This window comes from Sturnus vulgaris, chromosome Z (genome assembly GCF_052056855.1).
Source record: "Sturnus vulgaris isolate bStuVul1 chromosome Z, bStuVul1.hap1, whole genome shotgun sequence".
In the NCBI taxonomy this organism is placed as follows: Eukaryota; Metazoa; Chordata; class Aves; order Passeriformes; family Sturnidae; genus Sturnus; species Sturnus vulgaris.
In genome coordinates, this window is record NC_142283.1 from 23,454,555 (window position 1) to 23,474,883 (window position 20,329).

Consider the following 20,329-nt stretch of genomic DNA (forward strand, 5'->3'; position numbering starts at 1 on the left):
CAAATGAAGGGTAGCCATTTAGAGAGACTTCAGTTTCAATGTGGGAAAAAATTACTATACAGACTTAGATACAGTGATATCCAGACTTTATCTTAGAGCCATTAATATGGCTCAGATTATTCTATTTAAAACCCTACTAATGACAGACCTTCTGCCTGTCCAACAGGCTAGACAGGGCTTATGTATGAAAAAAAAAAGATGCCAAGCCATTAACATAAAAAAAAGATCTGTTCTTTAGCTGTTCCCTTTATGGGATCTCATAGCAAATTCTCAGGCTTTTATAAATAAATACACCAACAGGCTACAGCACTGTTCGATGCCAGAGGATTATATTAGTTGTTCAAGTTCACACAGCCTGCAAAAATGCAGGAAGCAGCTCCAATGCCAACAGAATGGGAAGCCCAGGTCCCTGCTCCAGCCACAGCACAGCTGAGCCACACAGAGAGAGGTCACCCTGTCCCTCGTGGGGACAGAGGAGACCCCAGGCTGCACAGGTGAACAAAGAGAAGCAGGCAGTAGCTCTAGCAAAAGGGAAGAAGGAAGGGAAATTGCGGAAAGGGAAAGCCCTGAAGCCTACAAAACTTACAGTGAGCTCTTGGAGCAGGTTCATGAGCCCTACTGTGGATCTGTTCAAATGCCTGGTCACTTGGATGAGCATTTGGACCATTTGGATAGCTCTCAAAGCTTTGCCTACTGATGTGAGCTGTGTGTGTTGACTCCAGCCCAGTGCCGGAGAGCGCGGCTTGGCAGGGGATGAGCTGACAGCAGAGCAGGCTAGCTCTGGCCTTCACATTAACACACCCTGTGCTTTGGCACCGCACAGCATTCCTAGAGTGGGAGTTTTGGGAAGAGACACTTGGTGCTGCTTGCCAGATGGGACTGAGAGGGTTTAAAAAAAAAGCGTGAAAAACCACATGCAAATAAACAGAGTGGTAAAAAAATGTGAATGAGGGAACTTGGGCTGAGAAATCCCCCTCTTCCTGTTCCTTCCTTTGACTTTTCTAATTAATAATCATACCTTTTATTAAAAAATGAGGCAGAAAGAGGTCTCTGAATACACGTGTTTGTGCAAAAAGACAAAATTTGAGGTTTTAGCTCAAGCACAGTAGACAGGAAACACAACTCAGCCACTTTGCAAAAGACTCATCCCCAAGCTGAAGCCTAGAGAGGTTCAGAACTAGGTTTACTAGTGGGAATTATTTGGCAAAAGAGTGTATGAAATAATATATTTCACTTTCCAGGACTGGTAAATGGAATTAACTGGACACTGAGTTCAGCTGTGACCGAGCTAGACTGGGATCCTTCCCAAGTGTCTGCCTGTCAGTGCATTCTTTTTCTACCTGAACTGCAACTCAGTGCCATGAGACTAAAACAGATGTCACATGCACGGTAATCATGTCTTTTGGTTCACTGAAGCACCCTAACCACTGCCCTTATGCAGCTGGACAGAATTGTGAGGCATTTCTGCAAGATTTTGGCACAGATCTTCATGCAAGATGAAGAATTTTTTTTTTTTTTTTTTTTTTCCCCGGTATAAAATGAAAGACCTGCATTTTATGTTCTCTTCACAGATCTTTGTCTGGGCTTCAGCATGTGGACCTCAAAACCCACTGCTGTATCACGTAGCAGATATCAATTTAAACCATTTACCTGCTATATGATTACCTTGCTTACAAAGACCCTGCCACCCATGGTCTGCCCTGTGGGTGGCATGACTGTGTGCTGACCCTTGCCATGAGTCCATGCTAAAGGCATAACCAAATACAGAACAAAACAGTGTGCTGGTCAAATAAGCTACTGCAATATGAAAAAGTTAAAATATCATCAGTATAGGAAGAAGGGGAAAAGGTAGCATAAAACTGCATAAAACTTTGGAGGAGATGAAAAGGAATTTCATTTTAAATTATTCCCATTTTAAAGAGAAAAAACTGGGTGGGGTTTGTAATCATAATTTCATGTGTGGTCAGGCTAGCAAATGAATGACAAAAGTGCTGTACAATATCCAGGTAAACAGCTGAGGAGAGACTAGAATTGTAACTCTATTTGCTAGGTTTGTTATGACATTTTGGCTTTCTGGAACAGAAATTTTCACCCACATCCAGGCTTTTTCAACAAAAAAAACCCAAAACACAGGTTTGTGAGCTTTATATGATTCTTAACAATTACTTTTATTGTGGAATAACATAACTTTGAAGATGAAATCTCATAAATAAAATTCTTCAAATTATTTTACCTGGCTATGAGATGTGTGACTTTCTGGGAGGATAGCACTGTTTTATGCATATTTGGAAAAAAAACACTTGAAATGATTCTGTGACCTAGTTACAGGCAACATATTAAAAGAAGCCCAAAAATGCAACATTCTATCATATACCAAGAAATATGAGATTATTTGGTTTACAATTTAAACCAAGTTTAACTCCAATTCCTGCCCTTCAAATGAACATCTTTTTCCAGAAAGCACCTTGTCCTGTTTCACAATGCAATGCACAGAAGCACTCTTGCATGTTGTTTAGTGATCAGAATCGTACCATAAAGGTGTGAGTCAGGTTAAGGATCATTAAATGAGTCTAATTATTTTCAAATATTTATGAAGACAGGAACATATCTATATACACGTATATATTGCATATTATATAGATACAAAGAGCATATACCTTCTCCTTTTTCTCCTCAGTGACTCAATACATGATTAGACACAATAAAAACCTTGCCTTATGGAACTGATGCATTTGAGAAGATTGTCAGTGATAGCTGTACAGCAATATATTCCATACAAAAGCCTGCAATTCTCCCAAGTTTGCTCTCATAAAAGATTTATTTCTATCATAAACCATCACCTGTCTTTTGGTCCTCTGACATTACAATGCTGTCACATTCAGCACAGTGGGGTGGCTGGTGTGTTTTCTTTTCTGCAAATATGAAGATTGACAGGCGGTTGACAGTGCTAAAGAACAAGATACAACCAAATACATAACATTTTTACTGGCTGAATAGCTACTGCAAAGAAAACATAAACTCTCCTTTTTTAACCTTTGAAAATAGTCATATAGAGAATAAGCCAAATAAATGTGATGCACATAAAAAGAATGTAGACAGGACTTCTTACCATAAAATGCTTTCTAATTCTCACTATAATTTAGTATTTTCTTTTCTCCTTCAGTTTTTCTCTTGCTGCTCAGTATCCATTTTATCTTGCTGACATATATTGTTTTTCAGAACAAAGACAGTTTTTGTATTGCTTCCTCAGCATCTAACTGGTGGTGAATCAGTGCCTTGATGGTACCTGTCGCTATTAACTGGGAGGAAATTTAGGTGCTTTATTTGGTCCTCTTAATTGTACCCAAGCAAGACTCCAAAGTGGAATGGACATTATAAATACCCCTCAATGTGTCCTCTGCTCTGAAAGTTGTCAAGAGACATCGTTGATTGTGGTCCTTATTTTTTTGGCCGACATTCATTATGAAGGAGAATATTAATGACAGAGTATTTATACAGATGTTTCCTTATCGCGACCTTCTTTATCCTTAACAGTCCTGGCAATCTAGTCTCCAGGGGTTTGCATAACCTAGGAAGAACAGATGGATTTCCTTTACAACTGAGGGTCAAAGGTAAAGAAGCATGTTCTTAGATGTGTCACTACATGAATTAAAATGTAGTAATGAATTTGTGGTGTACTCTGTGACTTTATGTTAGACCTTGACCTTAATATCACATTTAACTGAGCACAATCATAGGTCACAAATTAGAAAGGTTTAAGCAATCTTCTGCTCTATCAAGGGAACCCAATTTAATCAGATCTGATTTAATATTCTGCTCAGAGTTTAGGGACCACTAGACTAATACTACTAAGAAAGTGTCAGCATAGTTACACCCATGCTGCAGAAGCACAAAGAGGCATTGGGGGGCAATTCTAGCATTTTGCAGAAGCTTACAGTCAGGCATTAGGGGTTTTTTCAGTGTTTTCCTTTTTTTTTTTTTTTTTTTTGTATGATGGCTTTTTCCCCCCAGAAATGGCTCTTCAAAACTCTGATAACTGTTTGCTACATCATAATTACAAATCATTGCAGTAGTGTGTTTCATCATTCACTAGGACAATACCTGTGGAGAGGCAAACCTTCCATATCAAAAATCACACAAAAGAGCAGAAGTGAACATATCATGCAGAGCCAGCAGCTCAAAGCATGGCTATAGAAGGAGCTGTAGAGAGACCCTGAGTACCTGAGAGTGGAAGGTGGTGCAGAATGACTTCATGCCCCTGAAAGTGGCAGCATGGAACAGGTACTGTCATCTAATTGTACAGATCCAAATCCCATTCCTTTACAAAAGCAAACAAGGAAGAGAAAGTGAGGATAAAGCATGTCAACAGCAGGGTCATGACTTATGTTCAGCAATGCTTTTTTTCAGGTTCACTGTGACATCTGCAGATGTATTCATAATTGCTCACTTAACTCTATATATACATAAACATGCATAATATACACATAAGCTTCTTCTCATATGAGACAAACATAGCCTGCCAAAATACAAGACTGCACAGAAAATATAATTCTCCTGAAGTGTGAAAATTCCCTTCACACTGTACATAGGAATAGGGAAGTCTACTCCACGTGGCTTTAGATTAGATTAACAAACTAATTAATTTGCTGTTTTATCTGTCCTTAAATAAGCATATAGGTAAGATATATAGTACAGATAAAATTGGAACCTATCTGATGGATCCAGCTACTTTATGAACTGTAGTAAATAAACACACTTAGTTCCCATTCTGGTCCAAGTCTGCTGAACAAACAGTGATTTTCTTTTGTGTTTAAAACTGGTCAGGTTTACAGTATCAAATTACATTATTTGAAAGTGTCAGGTGAAAATAAACTGATTGTTACCTACCAATGTAATTTTGAGTTTGTGCCCAGTAATTCAATCTTCACCTATTCTCAGCAAACACCATGTTTGCTTTTATTTCTCCTTTAAAATAGGTGATTAACACTGAATCATTCCTGCATGGTAAAAATGAGTCTACAGTGCTGAAATTCTGCATGCATTAGTGGTACTCTAAAATAAAACCACAATATGTTCTATCTTAAAGAAGGATGTTGAAAATAGAGGGTACTGATCTTACCTCAGAAGGCCCATGCAGATAAATACCCCAGAAAGACATTGGAATTTGTATTTATAATTCTTGTTTATTTGAAGATCTTCTTAAGCCTTTGAAATGTCATCCCTTTTCTATTTTATATATTCTCAATACTAGATCTGTGATTTCCTAGAAAGGATGAAATGTGATGATAAAAATAGGAAAATCAATTTTTTTTCATTTACAATTTTAAAATATTTTAGAAGTCTGATTTGGAAATTATATAAATTGAATTATGGATTATTATTATTACAGAATAACTCTGCTTATATGCAAAATCAGATTATACCTAGAAAAAATTTACATTAAAAAAAACAGACAAACATTTTGAAAATTAAATATCACAGTTCATCAGATCAATATAAATCATGTGACTTACTATATACTACCCTTGACTCTATATCAATATAGAAATATTTTTTCATTTTTAAATCTAATGTTGAAATGGCTTAAAGACAAACACAGAAACCCATTTTCCCTAATTGAGATAAACTTGACATGTCAACAAATAATATACAAAATGAAATAAAAAGGAGATCCTCCAATAATTTAGCTTGAGTCAATACTATTGGAATAAGCTTGCCATGAAGGAAAGATGAAAGCTGCCTATTTCCCATGGTTTTTTTACTATTTACTTTGGCACACCTAAATATAACTCTTGCCATTTGTGCATGGGATGGAGAAGAAGTCATTGTCAATACATAGGGAGCTCTATCTCAGCAAAGAAACTGCACAACATTCTACCGAAAAGAGTAATGAAATTAAGTTTTGTGCAATCTTCTTAAATCTCCAAAACTCAGAGATACTTGACAGTAAATCAAGAGAGTGCAGCAATTTAAGCAATTTAAAATTAGGAGATAGTTGCAGAAACATTGAGTTATAAGCAGGAGGAGCTTTCTTTAAATTTATTCATTGCATTTTGAGTTAAGACTGTTTAGAAAACCTCTCGAAGAGCTATTCTCCTGACAATGCTCAAATTCAGTGAGAACCTAGAACCTCTGAAAGAAAAGGGGACTGTAAGAAGTTGCAGAACTGTTGTAAACTATCTACATTAGACATACTTACACATAGGTAAAAAATGCGAGCCATTTCCAGTCTGTATGACCAGGATTTCGCTGCAATTTACTTTAATTGTCTTTTCCCAGCCTTTATCTAATGATTCATAAAAGCAATCAGCTAGGTCAAGAGGCTGCACATTTGGATTGGCATATTTTCAAAACCAGAGAACCTTTGAGGGGAAGGAATGAAAAAGAAAAGTTGCTACATATGTTATACTGTCCTTTATTCTCACAGCTACAAATTCGATTTCAACCTAGTATTCAATGCCTGAGTTACTGCTGTTTTTGGAAGAAGTAACAAAGCCAAATATGTCAGTGCCAACCTTTTTTCCCAGCTCTTGATATTTCCTTCCAGCTATGCACATTCCCCAATGCTCTACCTTTGTAATCCTGCATTTTCCTAGTGTTTCATTCAAAAAAAAAAAAAAAAAAAAAAGAGATCTCAAAATTCTTTCATTAACAATGCAAAAGATGGTTGCTATTTATGAGGTCTTTGATAACTAAAACATAGATAAAGATATACCTGACTAGAAAAGAAGAATAAGCTATAATACTCAATGCTGTTTTGTCCAAATGGCTTTCCATAAATTAGAATTCAGATTCAAACCCAGACATCACAGCTTCTAAGTCTTTCAAAGTTGATACTATTCATTTCAATTTCTATGGTAGGCCTCAATTTGATTACACCAAGAGAAAAAACAAACCAAACGGAATCCTCCAAATTATTCAAAATGGAGGTAACACTTCAAAACTCCAGTCTTCCTTACCTCTGCAGACCTTTTTATCTTTTTATTATGTTGCTGCCTATTTTGCTTCTCTTAGTGTTTAAGAACTTGTTTAAGGCCTTGACCCTTTCTACTTGAAGCAGTGGGCACAATAAATAACAGAATATATGTTTACTCCTTTATTTCATTGTCTCGGGCTTATGTAGCAAGGTTTTGGTTGGGGAGGGAGGTGAGGCTGCAGAGGTGTCTTCTGTGGCAGGACACCAAAACTTCCCTCACGTCCAACAGAGCCAATGTCAAGAGAGACCTGCTGCTAGCCAAAGCCGAGCCCCTCAATGTGCTTCTGTAGGGCTTCTGGAATAATGCATTTAGGAAGAGGAAAATAACATATTTAGGAAGAGGAAAAAACTGCTGAACCCCTCATTCTCCATTTCCCTGTGCTGCTGGGGCAGGCAGAACAATCAGGAGGGAAGTCGAGCCTGTGAAGAAGGGGGGGTGGGGCGTAGGGTTGTTTTAGATTTTTCTATTTCTCACTATCTTGCTCTACTATTAACTCAAATTTTATTAATTTCCCCAAGCTGAGTCTGGTTTGCCCATGGAAGTAATTGGTGAATGATCTCTCCCTGCCCTTATCTCGACCCACAACCTCTTTCATTGTGTCTGCTCCCTCTGCTCTGCTGAGAAGGACTTGCTGGACATCTGGCAGCCACCCCACCACAAAAATGTAGGTTTAAGATCCACCAGCTGGGATCCTGAGAGTCTAAGATACCTGAGACTTCAAACATTCTTTTCACTTCCTTTTCTCTCACTCCAAGTATCCAAACTCATCAGAAATCCAAACAATCAGAGTCTGATCATCTTTTGGCAGTGTCAGCACTGAGATTCAATATCTCTACCATCCTTTTTACCTTTTAACCACCAAGGTCCTACACACAGCTAAAATTTGACCCATATTTTAGGCCTATATAATGTCTCTGGGTTCCTAACAGTGAAGGCTAAAATTACATTTCTGTTTTATTACCAGCACCCAAAATTTACCTGATACCAAGTTCCATATCTATTAGGTCTTTATTTAATTTTTTAAAGAAATATTTTAGATATTAGCCATTCATAAATCGCTTCTGATAAAATTCTAATAGAAAGCAGGACTATTTTCACAAAATAGCCTCTGCTAGCAGTACTAGCTCTGAATATCACATCCTTGCTACAGCACGCTCCCACTGGCTGTGCTGGGCAGAACTGCACTGAAGAAATGATCTTTTGAAAAACAAAAGGGTAAAATATGTATTTATTTAAAAGTGTTTGTATCAGCTGTCCATTCAAATGGTCATCCAAAACAACTGCTGCAGCAACAGAGGCATACACTGGTGGCAGGTGGCAGGAGCAAGGAGAGTTGGTGCATAAGAGGGCCTCAAGCCTGTCCTGCCAATGAAGATTGCATCTTGCAAAAGGGCAGGACCAAAGATCACAGAATAACAGGGACCTTATAGATCACACCATTCCACCTGCCTGCAGTGGGGAGGCACACATTCTGCTAGAGCAGCTTGTTCAATGCCCTGTCCACCCTTGAACACTTTCAGGCACTGGACAGCCACAGCTTTGATGGGTGTCCTGTTGCAGTGCTCCATCACCCTCACAGGAAAAAACTTCTTCCTAATATCCTATCCAAGTCTTTCAGCTTAAAGCCTTTGCCCCTCATTCTTTCATTACATGACTGTGTAAAAAGACCCCTCCAGCTTTCTGGTAGGCTCCCTCTAGGTACTGAAGGATGCTATAAGGTCTGCTCAGAACCTTCCCCTTCTCCAGGATGAACAGCCCAAACTCTCTCAGCCTTTTCTCATAGGAGAGGTGCTCCACCCTTCTAACCATCTTGGTGTCCTTCCTCTGGACTCATTCCAACAGGTTCATGTCCTTCCTGTGTTTTGACCCCAGAGCTGTGTAAATTGTTCCAGGTGTGGTCTCACCAGTAGAGGGGCAGAATCCCCTCTGCCTCCCTGCTGACTACATTGCTTTTAAGGCAGCCCAGGATGCATTTACCTCTCTTGTGTTTGGCAAGATAAAGACGAGGGCTTGTTCTAAAGGAAAGAGAAAGTAAAAAAACAAGATTCAAAAATTATACTTAAAAAAACTGCTTTACAAAACAAACGGAAGAAAATGAAAATATCCATTCCATAACTTAGGCAGACAAAAAGTCCTTTTACTAACAGGAGCTAGATATTGATCCCAAAAGAAATCAATGGAAACTCCACTGAAATCAGCTTAATACTGATACCATTATTATTAAGTTTATGCAAACAAGATCAGATTCCACTCAGTTTCACAGAAACTCAGAAAATCAAGTTTGTAATGTTAAGCATATTACTTGTGATTAAAATACACCAATTACCTTCAAAAAATACAAACATATAAACAAATGTTTGCAAAAGGAGAAATTCCACATTAATTATTACCGCTTAAAAGATGCACAATAATTAAAGTATTAAAATGCTTTTCTAAATTTCCAGCTATCACCTAATTCCTTCCTGAGATATCATGAACATTTTCATCACTTTCATGCGATGAACACACTAAAACTATTTGCAACACCTCCTTTGCATTTGGTGACCTTGTCAGTATGCCTGACACAATGGATATACTGAAATTTATTATGATTCAGAATACTCACTTCAATGCTTCCGTGGATGAGATGATTTTTCTATTGAGTGGTCTCTGCAATAATTTACTAGCATTTTGAGCTAAACAAGTACATTGATCTCTCAAGCAGACGCACAAGTCCTGACAATTAACATCACAGATATCTTACATCACAACCATGCTGTGACACATTTTCTTCTTAAACTTAATGGTCATCCTAGGAATGTTCTTCTTCCCTGTGAATTAATATGCATCATAAACCCACTTCCACTAGCCTAAAATACAGGATCAACGTGAATAATGTCACAGTTAAAATTGTTAAGACCTTTGCTTTTGTTTTGAGTTGAAATTATTGGCATAGGATTCAGGGCACGTGTATTAAAAAACGGACACACAATTAATTGATATGATACTTTACTACAAGACTAGCTATATTACAAATTATAAACATGCCTATCTGAAAATTCATTGCAGAGAGAACCATCATTTTTAGAAAAAAAATCTGAATACAAATACATTTTGACAAGCTCTATGGGTTGCTAAACCAGTGGTTTGTGTAAATCTTGGAGTGATTTGCTTTCATATTGAAACACCTGGTTTCAAGTTGTAGAGAGTGTGTTTTGCACAATGTAACTAAAAAACTGCAAACCACAAGAACTCATGACTAATATGCCGCACATAAGTGACAAAAACAAAGCAGTAGTATAAATGCAATGGAGTAAATCAAGACCTGCTGTAACACATAATAAATCAATCATAACTGCCAAAATTTACTAAATATAGAGCATTTAATTAAAGCTTCTGCCATGTCTCTAGACAATTCAAGTATAACCATTAGCATAGCCCTCTTACCTTCTTCCCTCACCCTTCTTTAGACAGTGCCACGGCCTGTTTTTCTCTCCTCATTCGAGCAATATCCATGAAAAGCAACAGGAAGAAGACAGAGCAAATACAACTGAAGAGAGTGCCATGGGACATGTTACAGCCAGGAGGTGGAAAACATTGATTCTGAAAAAGGGAACATAATGTCAGGCTAGCTGGTTTCATCCCCTGGAGATAATCAGTAAAACCTATCTGTTGAATTATTTTTATTTTTTTTTTAATATAAAAATTTTTTTTTCCTTCTCTGTCTGTGTTTAGTGTTCAGAAGGCAGTCCCCAGGCCCAGCCCATGTTGCATACTCTCTCTGGTGCACACTTGGCAGCCCAAAGCAGGAGCAGTGCACAGCCCTCCTCACCAGCATGGGTTTGGAGAGGAAAGACTGAGGAAGACTTGAATATTGAACTTGAATTAACGCTGTGTGTTCACGAATTGGAATGTGCCATCAGAAATAGACTGTAGCTCACATAGAGTCTACTCATCAGGTAACCATGCACAGTTTGGGCAATGTGATCCCATCCGTGGGAGGGAGCATGAAGCAATCAGAATCCATGAAACTCTGTGTCTGACCACTGTCACCACCTACTCTTGTCAGTGGAATGCTTTGCAGAGACCACATCCAGAAGCATGTATGCCCTGAAGAGGTGAAGAAATTGTGCATTCCCTTCCAGTAATAAAATGTGAAAATATCTCTGTGCTATAGATTCACCCAGCTGAAAATTAAGCCAAGTTTTCAGACTCTCTCCTAGGAAAAGATGACTGAAAATAATTATAATTTCCATTTTTAAAGTTGAAATCTGGATTCCAGAGAGACACCACAATAACAAACCATGGTGGGATATTTTTGCTAAAAACCTTTCACATAGTCTACCAAAAAAATGATTTCTGATTCCATGAGCAGCATTCCACTTACTAGTTACCACTGGATATGCTTGACTACAAGTTAAGAAGATGCTGCTTCTTGCATTACGCATTTTTGCCTTGAGTTATTGACACATTTTAAATTATTCTACTTTTTGTCCATACCTAATAGAACAGAAATCTGCTACAAAACATCTTTCTTAACAGACTTGCCTCAGGTACTGTGCACAGATTCATGATTTAACAGCTCCTCCAAACAGACAGGCGTATAGCTTGTTTAATAGGCTTGTTCAACCCTTTGGCTCCTGTGAGTTGTAAGTGGATTAGAGAGGTTTGTCTGGCTATCTTTTTACACAGCTTCCCAAATAATTGTCATAAGTATCCCTACTTCCTTAACCCAATTAATGAATCATAGCAAACAGCTAGTCTATGGCTTCTATTGACGAAACAATTTCCTAGGAAACACATAACCATGCTACATGCAGAGGTTCTAGTCTCACACTAACAAGACAGATACACTTGAAAGAAAAAAAAAAAAAAAAAAATTTTTCTTGCCTGCCATGAGTTTTCAGAAGGCAGGTTTAATGGGAAGCATATGGATTCATCATCACTGAAAATCAACCTCACTTCAGATGATAATTTATTTACTTTCTAGAAAAGGTATTTATGCAGAAGAATTACACTCTGGGAGTTTTAATAGCTGTTTTGCAATCCTGTAATGGTGAATGGGATCCTGCACTAAAAGCAGTCAACACAGGACTGTTTCAGCAGCAGGGTGAATGGAGATCACTCACACAAGCAGGGCTGGCAGTTCTCAGACCTCAATATTTTGTCTTTCTCATAAGCTAAGCAAAACAAAATTGCTATTAAGTAGAGTAAACTATTTCATTTATAATAGAAAACACTTAAAAGAATAATAGTTTCCCTATTCAAATAACAGCTGTATGGTAACAGCACTAGGTTCATGAAAAAAAAAATTGTATGAAAAGCTATTAAAATATTAAATATTTATGCTTTTAAATCTTCATCTATTTCACATCCCCTTAACTATTTTAGCATGATTTTATGAATATTTAATGTTATAAAAACATTCCTTTTGTGATCCTGCTGAAATATTCAGCATGAAGAAAAATGTCATTTACACCACATGATTAATGTCCAAGATTCCCAAATCAACAAGCCCAGAAACCAGGGAGCCTGAGTAAAAGCGGTTGCAGTCCAGGATCTGAAATGGGGTGGTTGTGTCCTTGAGAACAGCGGCGTTGGAGATACCCAATAAAGGCGCTGGCTGTATTACATTTACAAACAAGAGGAGACGTGTTGAGGCACCCGGTGGGGGAAAATGTAGCAGTGGTGCAAGAGTGCGAGGGATCTGCTTGCTGAGCTGAACAAAACTGAATAGTTAAACAAACAATCCTTTGTGCAAAGGCAGGCAAACCCCCCCCCCCCCCCCCCAAAAAAAAAAAAAAAAAAAAAAAAAAGATGGAATTAGTAGTCTGGGTGAAATATGTTTGTTTAAAAAGACCATTCCCCCTCTGGAGACCAACACTGCCTCCCTTCTCACACGGCTGTAGCATTTACCTGGCTTGCTGGAAGGTAGAGTGTGTTACATTGCAACTGCTGACACGATCAGACAACACTAAATGCCCCCAATTACTTCATTATTTATGAAATGTTTGCTGGGTGCAGTCAGTGGCTTCGTGATGGAAAAGCTGCAACAATGAGGCTCTGTCAGATTTTTGGCAGAGACAGATCCAAACACATAAAAACAAGTTAAAACACTATCTTTATGCATAATTCTTTCTTGGCATGCGTCCTCAGTTACCATAATTTGAAGCGAGAAAAGACTTCTACTTTTTCTCGCTCTGAAATAATGTGGCCAAAAGTGTATCTAATTCCCCTCCTCCCTCAGAAGAGAAACAGCCTTGTCAAGGGCTGGGCTGTCCGTGTGCTTGAGACACCAAGGTCTCCATTTACCGCACAGCTGCCCCGACTCCCGCAGCCCTGCCAGGCGCCTGGAGCCACAAACCCGCAGCTGCCCACGAGCGGCATCGGCCACTGCCAGCGCTCAGCTTCTCGACCAGAGCCAGCCCCAGCTCTGCTCTGGCTGCCGATCCACTCCTCTTGTAGGAAATCCTGTAAAGCACGTGCAGAATGGCGAGCGATCAGTGTGCCAAGAGATGGGATCAGTGCGGACGGGGAAAAGCGCAGGGCACAGCCATGAGCGCTTTGCAAAACTGTGCTTCGAAGCTGATTTACAGCTGGAAAGCCCTCTTGGTGCAAATAGTTCATAAAGCATATGACCTAAGTACTTGCCCACAGGGCCACAATAACATTTATGTAGCATAAATTAATGTGTTTCAACCGCTAATTCAATCTGGCTAGCTAATTCCTCTGGTTTTGGCAGAATGTGACCTCTGCAACAAAGAACTGTGCTTGTGGTGATGACTCACAGTTCTGGCTGCCTTGAATTTGAGAGTCACACGCACCCTTACAAACAAAGAGTGCTATTCGTCAAGCAGCCGTAAAAATATACCTCCAGAATATGTTTGGATCACTGCTAATTGAAATTTCCTTTTTATAGGAGTCTGATCAAAACCAGCTGTGGTTTTGGAGTCAAGCAGGAACAGATTTATATATTACATTAGAAACCTGACAAATTCAGACATAAGCAGCTGAGTGAATGCCTATAATTGGCTGGAGAGACACATATAACACAAAATTACTTGAGACTTCCCCGAAGGAAAATTCTATACTGGATGTGGATTATTTTTGCGTTTCTCTTTTCTTCAGTGAAAGGCTATATCTAAGTACTGCCCCAAATTCAGAGGGACTTTATTAATGCTTTTAATGATGCCATGGCTAGATAGCACAAAGGTGAGGCAAATCTCTGAGGACCACATTATTTTCTCTGCCTCTCTCCAGCAAGTATGATTGGTAACATGCCTGTCTATAGAAAGTCAGCTGTACCTGCACAAATAGAAATGTTGGAGGGAAAATGCAAGTGGATACCAGTCTCCCGATCTGTAATTTCCTCAACTATTATAAGACCACCTGGTATTAGACTGCTAATGCTGTTCAAGTAGTGAAGTCTTACTGAACTTCTAACACAAAATCCTTTCTCTTTTACCTCTCTCTGGTCAGCTGACTCTTTCCCACTGTTTCAGATCCAATTGTGTCTACAGCAACTGCTCATGAAGATCCACATGTTCACAAACTTCATGACTGATGGCTGATTGGAAAAAAATCCAGGTCTATCAAGCTGTAACAAGCTCTCTGTAATCATTCTATCACTGTGAATACCCAAGATCCTTGTCTGTAGACAGTCTTCCCCTAAGAGATCAAATCCAGTTCCAGATTCTTCTCATGACTTTTAAGATCACCATAATGCAAATCCAAACCCGTCCAAAAAGAGTGGGATGCAAGAGGCCAGTTTAGACAGCTTTTTAACTAATGTGCTATCTGTGATCTTTGTTAATAAATAACTATATTACACACATAGTAAGATCGTCAGAAAAGTAACAGTCCCTATGACTTATGAAAATGTCAAAACGAAAATCAGCTTTGTGAGAAAAATAATCAGATGAAGATTTCGATCACCAATTTGTGGATAATTTGCATGCTAACATTGTCCCTCTCAGAAGGTCTGTCAGTGGCACCTTGACTAACTTTTAACAGTGCATTTCAAGGCTAAGCAAAAGCACAGCATTTGTTGTTTCCAGGACAAAGAAGGTTGTATTAAGAAAGAGACTAAAAGAATCCTTGACTCTCAGCTAGAACAAGACTGGCAGGTGAGGTGTGCGAATTTTTTTTTTTCCTGAATACAGGAAATTAGTTTAATTTTCCTAAATTAATTTAGTTTAGAAAAATTAAACACTCTTTTTCTTAACCTAAAATCTTCCTCTGGTGAGAAACAGAATAGGATGTACATTTTGGGGTGCCCTTTTTGAGTTATATTTCTAATGCTGTACTGAAAATCATAGTATTTTATTCCATGAAAGTGAGACTAGACTTGTGCTAATGTTGGCTTATCTGAATCAGAAGAGTTAAAAAAAAAAAGTTCAGATGAAAGGCATAGACCTAGTTTAGCAGTGTTGAAGAAGAAAATAAGTTGCTTGCAGCATGGTTTAGCTCTAAGTGTGTAGTGGGCAGGGATCTGTTCCTCATGAAATTTTGCTCCAAGGCTGATAGCACCTAATAAGAGTTTTTGGAGAAGGCTCAACGCTAGCTTTTGGATCTCTATCTCACAGCTCTCTAAGGAGACCCAGAGAGTAGTAAGCCAGGGCATAATCAACTTCTCCACAAAAAGGTAACAGGTAGCCGTGGGTTAGGGACAACCCTTTGGAGCGGCAGAAATAAGACACACAGCTACAGGGTCATCTTTCAAGATAGGAGAGAGACAACTTTATTGAGAGCACGATTTGTACTCATAGCATGTTCCACAGAGCTAAGACAAGACAGTAGCTCATTGGATACTTGAGAAAAAACACCTCTGGGACTGTAGTTCAGGAAGAGTCCCATGGTTGGTACCAGGTGTTAATCTTAATATTATTAATTCCATTCTATTTTGACCAAGTTATCATCCTGGGAGAAAATCTCCCTACCAAAGCTGACATATTATCAGCTTGGGAATAGAGCTGAGAGAACAGGAAAAGCTCCAGCCCTAGAACGATTTTCCAGACTGTAATTTTCCTAGATCTCTAACAGTGTGTCCACAGTAACACCTGTCTTATGACTTATGGTCTTGCTCCTTGGTCATCCCCAGTTTATTCTGCACTAGGTAAAAATATCTTTTAAAAGAAATCTCAGTGATATAGACAAATTTCACCCATACTGGGTCTTTGCTGGAGGGCATACCCTCGAAAAAGTAAAAAATAAACAATAAACTAGATAGCTAAACACCAAATTAATTTCTCTAAATTAGTTTAATGCCAGAAAATTATGAACACTCCTACTTAAGTATGAACACAAGCAAAAAAAAAAAAAAAAGGCAAAACAGGAAACCAAGAAACTAACCAAACTATTTCTGCTTCATCCTCAAAAGAAATGGAGATGAAGAAAATATTACTCTGTAACAGTTGTCATCATAGTAATATTGAGTTTTACCAGGAGACTATACATTTTTTTCATTGTGATTGAAGAGAAATTGTGTGTTGTATTCCCTTTCATAGGACAACAGACATTTTATGGTTTTTGTGTGTTTTTTACTCACTTGAGGTAAATCTGTAAATGTATGTAGAGCACTGTAGAGTGAAAAATCACTCTGATAAATACTATGAAAAATCCTAAAGCAAAATATGGGAGATTTCAATCCCTTACGTTTCCTAATGCTATACAAATGGAGTTTTGTGTTTTCGTGTTTCTTGTTATGATGATAAAAGAAATGTTTCCAGTTTGATGAGACTACTGTAATTACTTTGATAATCAAAGCTTTGTGGCTTCTAGATATGTTTGCTACAATGTGCTTGCATGAGGAAATGTCCCTGGAGAGATTTGGGAGCCATCACTTCAACAAAATTACACTCCTCAATAGCTATAGTTGCTGTATTGCACCAGGATTTAAAACACAACTTATTTGTTTCTGGAAGTATCTCTGTACATCCGGAGCGAGTTTCATTTTTTGTGAATGTCCTGATGATTTCACTTACACCAGCAGGAGTAGTACTACACTGCCCACAAGGGTTGCTTGTAACCCTGATTCTTCACTCGAGCTCTGCCACCTAATTGCACTTACTCATTCTTAAGCCAGCACTACAATGACATAATGTGGCCTGGCTGCATCTGCTGGAAATTATTACTTCTGCCATTTCCAGTATCTTATCCAACAGCACACAAGGTCAAAGGCTTTGAAAGTCATCTCTGTTTCTCATACAATTTCTTGAAAAGAAAGGGTGACAAAGGTAGTCGTTGGTTTCTTTTCAGAACTTCCAAACCTTTCCCATAAAAAACCTCATTTCCATGGATTTTTAAAATTAGATTCATTACACTCATTAACACTGGGTTTCTTTAGGGCATATTAGATGTAACTTTTTGAATGCAAAACGAGACTTTTTTTAGAAGAAACCAAGAAATTATCAATTTGTAGGTGGGATAGCTAATGTAGCTTCATTGTTATTGAAGCTACAAATTTCACGGTGTCCATGATTAGCTCCATGTAAATATTGTATGAATGAAGAACAGGGTAGGTCTAGTTTCAAAAGAAACATATCCTCAGGCAGGAGGAAGAATGTTGAATTTTCACAGTTACAGTGGCTATAAATTTCCATCAACAGACACAGCAACTAATGAGTGAAGCAGTCACTACGACAGATTAAAAGATGAAACATTGCACCCCTCAAAGATAGAGAATTAAAGCATGTGATAAGAGTGTCTCAATTTTTAAATGCCAATTTTACATTATACCATTAAGAAATGTGTAAAATAAGTTGGGTTTTGAGGCTTTTAAAATCTTTACACATCAGTTTAATGGCATGTCAGGCTTGAAAGGGAAAAGTGTCAGACTGATTTGATAAGAAAGATGTAAAAGTACATTCATTGAGGAATGTATAAAGAATTGTTTTATTTTATGCTATGAGGGAATAAGTAGAACCAAGGTAGAACAAACTTATGCAAGTAGTGCAAATTATGTTGCTCTTGTGCTGTAATTCAGTGATGCTGTGCTCATGTAAAACATATATATGTTGAATAGGAGGATTTTATGTACTTAATGTACTTATTTGCCATCTTTTTTAATCTAACCAGAGCTTTTCTAATTTCATAATACTAACATGCCAACCTCTGAGGTAAAAACATGAAGGAAAACTCAAAATGCTGTCCTTGTAGTTTCAGTGAAGCAAATGGAAAAAAACCCAAACTGTTATAAAGGGTCACAACTTCTTATATCCTACATTACACCCATTTAATGCAGAGGGATACGTTCTCATTTTGGAAATAACAGATCTCTCACCTCCAGAAGAAAGTTGACTATAACTTTGAGGACAAGAACAGTTGAAAAAAAGAGAATAAAAATCAAAAACTTTGACTGGATAAGAGTGAAGGCTGGAGATTCACAGCTTTTTAAGTGTTTCCAGAAGAATGTTAAATTCAACAGCCCAAAATGCCCGAATTGGGAAATAAAAGGTAAAACTCTGAAGTGTTTGCTGTCCAGAACTACTTCCTGACCTGGTGGACCAAAGCAAGACGTACGAGGTTGCCTTTCAGAGTTTGGCTCTCATTTTGCTCTTTGGCCAGAGGGCTGGGATGACTCAGCAAATAACTTTTGGATCCCAAAACTCTCTTAGTGATTTTGGGTTTGTGGGGCAAGACTGAGCCATGTGGCAGTGTTCTGAGATGCTTCACTAAGGTGCAGAATACACCTTTGTACTTCTGGGGTGCCAGAAGGTATCCTGGACTCATTCCTTATAATCAAGTGATGCTAGAGAGAGAGATTCCTGCCTTCCTGTCATAGGGAAGTGATGGGATTTTTTTATCCTTACATTTTCCCTGAAGTAGTTTGATAACATCTGGTAGAGGTGTTGGACAAATGTGCATGAGATTTACTCATTTGTATCCACTTTAGTAGTTTAGCAGATACCTGTCAATGGTCTGGAAGATAAGACTACCACCTTTTCAAATTTTTTTTAGCAGCACTGAAAACCATTTGAAGCAGTGTGACAAAGGCAAAGGACAAATGTCACATTCTAATCCTGTCAGTAAAAAGGCATCTGAAGCACTGCCTCTCACTAAAAATACATGTATCTGGGTTTTTTCAATAACATGGCAATTTTACCTGTCAGTTTCCCTCACCACCTATTTTACTAAAAGCAGATTTAAAGGTACCTTCATGGATGTAGATGTCACTTGAAAGGAAATCTTCCACAATAAGGAGTCTAAGTGGACAAACAAGTCATAATCAAGAAATCACAAGTCAACCATGTCAAATCAATGGGGACACATCGAGGCAGTGTGGATCCAGTAGAATGTCACTGTTAGCATTCTCCTACAGCCTCTCACTCTGCCTGAATGTTCAGAGGATAAAATAGGAAATCTAGGGAGTGGTTGAAAGGTTGAAAACTGTAGGAGAATCCCATCTGCCCAGAGCAACAATATTTTTCCTTTGTGCCATGTTTTTTATCCCTTCCTCCTCCCAAACAGGCAATCTGCCATAATGTTGAAGAAACAATTCCCTGGTATGAATAGTCCTGAAAAATTGGACTTTTAGTAATATGAAACCAAATTAATTTGGAATGGCATAGCTGATAGATATTGTCCCTTACAGTAAGCTCAAGAAATTAATTATTTTCATGTTGTTCTGAAAGATAAATTCTTCATCCCCACGCAACCATATATTTACAGGAATTCACTCCCACCCCAAAATAAACCAAATTAATTATTTATTAAATAATTAAGAAATGTGTAAATAAATAAATAAATAATAAATAAATATTAATTAATTAAATTATGTTTAATTTAAAGCCGGTGGTCTTTTCAGTGCTCTCAATTAATTCATTAATTAACAGAAATCCTTTTAATTTTAACCTTATTAGTGAGTGATAAAAACAAAGACCCTCAACAATTTTATTGCAACTTAGCAATCTTTACCAAGATCTTAAATTATTTTTGTCCCAACACTTTAATGAGTACTAGAAGCACCTAGTTTTCTGCCAGAAGAACACGTCACACGCTTGCACTGTGTCCCTGGGAAGGGCTGTTCCTGGCATTCCTTATTAAGGGTCTCCCACACCTGGACTCTGACATCTCCACCTCCTTCTGAAGCCACGTTCAGGCACAAGTATCAGACCTTGCAGGAAGGAGAGCTGCATCTCTCTGCTTTCCCAGGGATTAGTGAGAAGGTTTTCACCTGGGACAGTGTTTTCTGCTTCCTGTTTTGCCTCACTCAGAGCAGGGTGCAGAGCTGCCCAGGGTGTCCTCCGTGCTGTCAGGCTCTTGGCTGTGTGTGTTAGGCTGCAGGAGTTTTCTCTAATCACAGGCAATGAACGCTGCACAAGATGCCAGTGCCTCCCCAAGGTTCTTCGTGTCTTTCTACTCATGTCCTCAGA

At 38.3% G+C, this 20,329-nt stretch overlaps 1 long non-coding RNA gene across 1 annotated transcript in view; it reads right to left on the reverse strand.

Annotated features, from left to right (window-relative positions):
* Positions 1–2,149: 2,149 nt before the first annotated feature.
* Positions 2,150–20,329, reverse strand: part of LOC148219743 (uncharacterized) — a 100,086-nt gene continuing 81,906 nt past the window's right edge. Inside the window, exons 3-8 of the long non-coding RNA XR_015799669.1 lie at positions 10,404–10,559; positions 8,955–8,992; positions 6,200–6,362; positions 5,120–5,263; positions 4,222–4,318; positions 2,150–3,568 (exon numbers count right to left, since the gene is read on the reverse strand). This is a non-coding gene — a long non-coding RNA (uncharacterized LOC148219743). The remainder of the gene's footprint in view (positions 3,569–4,221; positions 4,319–5,119; positions 5,264–6,199; positions 6,363–8,954; positions 8,993–10,403; positions 10,560–20,329) is intronic.